Genomic DNA, 6296 nt, shown 5'->3' on the forward strand with positions numbered 1-6296 from the left:
ACCAGGGGCTCACTCTGACATTGGACGTGTCACTTCTCTTTCACTTACTGGGCACAACATCACTGAGAAGGGTATACTGGTTATAATAGGATGATCAAGAATTCAGACACCCCCTAAATCTTAGTAGTTTAGCACAAAAAGGTTTACATTTCATCCACGACACAGTCCAGGGTGGGCTGGTGACAGGGGCACTGTGCACCTTAAAGTCATTCAGAGCCCAGGTTCTTTCCCTGTTGTGGCTTGGCCATCTTCAGGGCTTGGAGTCTTCTGCCACATCTAATGGAGAAAGGGGAAATCTTTTGTGGGAGATACTCTGAGTCTATTCAGGCTGCTGTGACAAAATACTGTAGACTTAGATGGCTTATAAACAACAGACATTTATTTCTCACAGTTCTGGAGGCCAAGAAGCTCAAGATCAAAGCACTGACAGTGTCTGGTAAGGACCTATTTTCTGGTTCATAGATGGTGCCTTCTTGCTGCATCCTCACATGTAGAAGGGACAAGGGAGCTCTCTGGGGCCTCTTTTATAAAGGCACTAATTCTATTTGTGAGAGCTCCAACCTCATAACCTAAACATCTCCCAATTTTTTTTTTTTTTTTGAGATGGAGTCTCGCTCTGTCACCCAGGCTGGTATGCAGTGGTGTGATCTTGTCTCACTGCAACCTCTGCCTCCCGGGTTCAAGTGATTTTCCTACCTCAGCCTCCCCAGTATGTGGGATTACAGGCACCCACCACCATGCCTGGCTAATTTTTGTATTTTTAATAGAGACGGTTTCACCGTGTTGGTCAGGTTGATCTTGAACTCCTGACCTCAGGTGATCTGCCTGCCTCGGCCTCCCAAAGTGCTGGGATTATAGGCCTGAGTGACTGTGCTCAGAAAAGGCCTCTCTTCTTAGTATCATCTTGAAGGTTAGGAATTTAACAACACTTAACAAATGTTGGGTACAAACATTCAGACCATAGTTTTCTACCCATCTTAAAATCTCATCTAAATATTATCTAATGCCAGGTGTGGTGGCTCACACCTGTAATCCCAGCACTTTGGGAAGCCAAGGCAGGCAGATCACTTGAGGTCAGGAGTTCAAGGCCAGCCTGGCCAACATGGTAAAACCCCATCTCTACTAAAAATACACCCCCCCCCCAAAAAAAAAAAAAAAAGGTATGGTGGTATGTGTCTGTAGTGCCAGCTACTCAGGAGGCTGAGGCACGAGAATCGCTTGAACCTAGGAGGTGGAGGTTATAGTGAGTTGAGATTGTAACATACACTCTAGCTTGGGTGGTAGCAAGACTTCAACTCAAAAAAAAAAAAAAAATTAAGTCAGATATGGATGAGACTCAAAGCATAATTCATCCAGAGGCCAAATGTTCCCCAGCTGTGAAATACGTCATATGCTTCCAAAATACACTGGTGGGGTAGGCATAGGATAGACGTTCTCATTCCAAAAGGGAGAAATAGGCAAGAAGGAAGGAGTAACAGATCCCAAGCAAGTGCAAAACTTGAAGGCTGGAGAAAGTCATCTTTGACTTGAGGCTCTGCCCTCTAAGTCCACAGGGGTAGAGGACCTGTCTTCCGGATCCACTGGGGTAGTGGTCCTGCCTCCATGGCAGTTCTGTGTTGTGGTCCCATTTTCTGTGGAGGCTCTGTACCTGGGTTGTGCACCTGTAACTATCGGGCTGGGATCACACACAGGTGGCCCCATTGGTCTGGGTCGTAGGGTAGCCCACCTCTGGCTCCCCTAGACATTGCCCTGCTCAGGGCTTTCTGCAGTGGCCCTGCCTCTGCAGTCGTTCTCTGCCTGGCCCCTAAGGCTCTCTGGGGCATCCTTTGACATGTAGGTGAAGGTAACCATGCCCCCACAGCACGTATACTTTGTGCACTGGCTAAGATGGCACCATGCGGATGCCACCAAAATTTACCACCTGTGTCCTTTGGGGGTGGGAGGAGGGTGGCCACTGGCCTCCACTGCATCTGGGCCCACTGGAGCTGTACCTGGGATGGTGAGGGCCGCAGTGAAATGCAGGGAGCAGAGCCTTGAGGTGATGCAGAGCCTTGAGTGAGCACTGAGGATCTGTGGGGGCCTGTGGCTCCTCCTTTGAAATCATTTTGTCCCTGGCACTCTAGGCCTGTGATGGAAGGGGCAGCCCCCATAATCTCTGAAATGCCTTTGGGGCCATTTTTCTGTTGTCTTGATGAATAGTACGTGTCTGGTCCATGCTAGTCTCTGTAGCAAATGACTGAACACACTTTCTCATTTTTTACAATATGGTTAGGCCGAGAAGTTTCCTAATCTTTAAGTTCTGCTTCCCTTTTGATGAAAAAATCCATCCTTAAAGTTTGTCTTCTTGCATTTTACTGTAAGCTTAGACATTTCTTCAGCAAAATATCAAGTTCTAACTTCCACAAAACGCTAGGACGTGAACAAAAGCTAAATGTCTTTGCCACTTTATAACAAGGGTCTTCTCTCCTCCAGTTTTCAATAAGATGTTCCTCATTTTCGTTTAAGACCTCATCAGAACAGCCTTTACCATCTGTATTTCTACCAACATTCTGATCATGACCACTTGGGTAATCTCCAAGAAGATTGAGGCTTTCTCTGTAACACTCCTTTTCTGAGCCCTGATCAGAATTACCTTTAATAGCCTGTTTATGGCAATGTAGACTTTTTTTTCTTGTATTTGTCTCAAAATTCTTCCAGCTTCTACTCATTACCCAATTCCGAAGCCTCTTCCGCATTTTGGGTATTTGTTATAGCAGCGCCCTACTTCTTGGTACACATTTTCTGTTGTTAGTCCATTTGGGCTGCTGTGGTAACAAAACACCACAAACTGGGTGGCTTACACACAACAAACATTTATCTCCCATAGTTCTGAAGGCTTGGAGGTCCAAGATCAAGGCACTGGCAGATTTGATGTCTGGTGAGGGCCTTTTTGTATGAACCCATTGTGTTAGTGTGTTTTCATGCTGCTGATATAGATGTACCTGAGACTGGGCAATTTACAAAAGAGGTTTATTGGACTTACAGTTCCACGTGGCTTGGGAGACTTCACAATCATGGCAGAAGGTGAAAGTCACATCTCACATGGCAGATAAGAGAAGAGAATGAGAAGCAAAACGGGTTTCCCTTTATCAAACCATCAGATCTCTTGAGACTTACTCACAGTCACGAGTATGGGAGAAACTGCTCCCATGATGCTATTACCTCCCACCAAGTCCCTTTTACAACACGTGGGAATTATGGGAGTACAATTCAAGATGAAATCTGGGTGGGGACACAGAGCCAAACCATATCACCCATCCTGGTTTATAGATCATTCCTTCTTACTGTCTTCATATGGTGGAAATGGCAAGGAAACTCTCTGGGATCTCTTATAAGGACACCACGCCAATCCCATGCATGAGGGTTCTACTTTAATGAACTAATTACTTCCCAAAAGGCTCCACTTCCTAAACTTAATCACCTTGGTGGCGAAGACTTCAATATGTGAATTTTGGGGAGACACGAACATGCAGACCATAGCAGAGATCCACATTCCATTGGGCAGAATTTAACTCATGACATCCACCAACTGCAGGGGAGTGAGAAAGGTAGTTTAGCTGTGCAGCCAGAGAGAGAGGACCTGATATTGGTAAACATTTACCCCTCTTGCCAGGGGTTTGCCTTCATTGGTATCTAAGGGTCCTTTCAGCCAGGTATTCTAGAATTTCCCCTAGGCTGTGTCATTTCTCATCCAAGCCCTTGGCCATTGGCATTCTATTGTCCCTCGGCCTAGTTCTGTGTCGTCCTTGTCTCCCCAGACTTGCCAGCCTTTTTCAGGACCAGCATCGTCTTTCCCTGAGGTTTGGTAAAAGGAGATGGTCCTGGAGGCTTGCTGTGATGGGGGCCTAGATAGGGTCACCAAGTTGTAGCAGGTCAGAGCAACGGTGAACTTAGGAATCCTCTCATTTACTAATGCTTCTTAGCCTTTAATTTTTAATTTTTTTTGGAGATAGGGTCTTGCTCTGTCACCCAGGCTGGAGTTCTGTGGCATGATCCTGGCTTACTGTAGCCTCAAGCTCCTGGGTTCAAGCGATCCTCGAGCCTCAGCCTCTTGAGTAGCTGGGACAACAGGTGTGTGTCACCATGCCCAGCTAAGTTATTTTTTTAAATTATCTGTAGAGATGGGGTCTTGTTATGTTGTCCACGCTGGTCTTAAACTTCTGGCCTCAAGCTATCCTCCTGCCTCCACCTCCCAAAGTGCTAGGTGTACAGGATGTGAGCCCACACCGGGCCTATTTTTCAAAAACAATTTTAGGCCGGGCGTGGTGGCTCACGCCTGTAATCCAAGCACTTTGGAGGCCAAGGCGGGCGGATCATCTGAGGTTGGGAGTTCAAGACCAGCCTGACCAACATGGTGAAACCCCGTCTTTAAAAAAATAAAAAATAAATAAATAACAATTTTAAAGGGTTATGGGCTCTGTTGACCTAATTTGAGAATTTGACAACTGTGGACTCTAGAAAAATGTACACATACACGATTTCACAAGCCAGCCTGAGTCCCCATCATTGACTTTCTGGAACAATGGCTTTTACTCTTCATTATGCATCGTAATCTCCTGAGGCGCTTATTAAAAATGCACATTCTTGAGTCCCACCCCAGGATTCCAACCCAGGAAGTATGCCCAGGAATCTGCATTGTGGGAAGCCCCTGCGGTAGAGGGCAAAGAAGGGCTGTGGACCTCAAGTAGGTGCCTGGCTGCACCCCCAGGTGAGTCTGGGCCAGGCAGAACTGCCAGTCTGCCCAGGGCCCAGCAGAACTGAGCTGGCACGAGCTTTGTCCCGTTCTTCCCACTCCCTCCTCTCCATAGGAGCAGGACTGGCAGAAGCCCAAGCGAAACACTTAAGACATTAGAGGAACAAATAGAGCCTGGGCTGATGGGGGAAGAGGCAGGGGGCCGCGCTTCTGGGGAAGTCAGAGGAAGGTGTCCCACACTGCCACTGTCTGGGGAATGGTTCAGGGCCTTTGTTGGGAGTCAGGGAGAGAGGAAGCCAACCCACACAAGCTTTGACGCTAAAGGCAGGTGTCTGACAAATAACACAACTGAGAAAGTAACATGCCTGCCATGCAGCCCTTTCTCAGATGATGCCCACGGTTCTCAGGAGTGGCCTCAGAGGGGCAGGTCTTGGTCTTTTGAACCTGGATTTGGATTTTGGAAATAGCTGAAAGTTCTTTGGCTACCCATATTGGGGAATACTTTAGACAATCAAGCAGATTGACCAGTTTTGGTCAAAGGTTGCCCTGAAGGCAATTTCTGAAGAGTTGAATGAGCTCTGGAGAAGTCACTGGAGTAACTGGACAGCCTTTCAGGCGACCACTTAGAAGCCAACATCTCAGTGTGTGTATATTTAAAAAATCCTTTTAAAGAGGCTACTTGTGGCTGGGCTTGGTGGCTCATGCCTATAATCCCAGCACTTTGGGAACCGAAGTGGGCAGATCACCTGAGGTCAGGAGGTCGAGACCAGCCTGGCCAATGTGGTGAAACCCCATCTCTACTAAAAATACAAAAATTAGCTGGGCGTGGTGATGTGCGCCTGTAATCTCAGCTTCCAGAGGCTGAGGTGAGAGAATCGCTTGAGGCAGAGGTTGCAGCGAGACAAGATCATGCCATTGCGCTCCAGGTTGGGTGACAGAGTGAGACTCCGCCTCAAAGAAAAAGGAAAAAAAGAAGGCCATCTGTGTCGGAAAGCTGAGTTGTTGTTCCTCCCAGGGGTCCTTGTTGCTACCTCTCAGAGAGAGAAAGAGTCTGGTCCCAATGCAATTACAGTGAGAAATGTCTCAGCACCATCTCTCTCCTGGCTCCGGCTTTGGAGGAAGCCCTCAGCAAGGGGAGGGAATTGGATACTAGGATGGTGGAGGATGCCCTTGGGAACGGAACAGGAGTGGAGCCCAGGGAGCAGTCCCTGGTGGTCTCCCACGTTTCCCAGGATCCAGGAGCTGAAACTGGTGTTTGGGCGCCAGAACAAGCTGGCCTTTGTCCATGGAGCCCTCAGTATTGGGGTGGTAGTGGTTGGTGTCATGGGAGGTCTGAAGGGTGCTGCCCACTGCTGGACACTTCCTTTCTCCAGCATCAACGTAGTCCAGCCATCTGCTGTGGTCACAGCATGTTCTTGAGACAGGTGGAGACAGGCGTCCTTCTCGTGGGCAGCTCTGGAGTGAATAGATCAGTTTATATCCTGCTTCTGACTCTTGTGAGCTGTGGACCCTCTCTGAGCCTGAGCTTTTTTTTTTTTTTTTTTTTTTTTTGAGACGGAGTTTC

The sequence above is a fragment of the Cebus imitator genome, unplaced genomic scaffold, assembly GCF_001604975.1.
Source record: "Cebus imitator isolate Cc_AM_T3 unplaced genomic scaffold, Cebus_imitator-1.0 Scaffold253, whole genome shotgun sequence".
NCBI lineage: Eukaryota > Metazoa > Chordata > Mammalia > Primates > Cebidae > Cebus > Cebus imitator.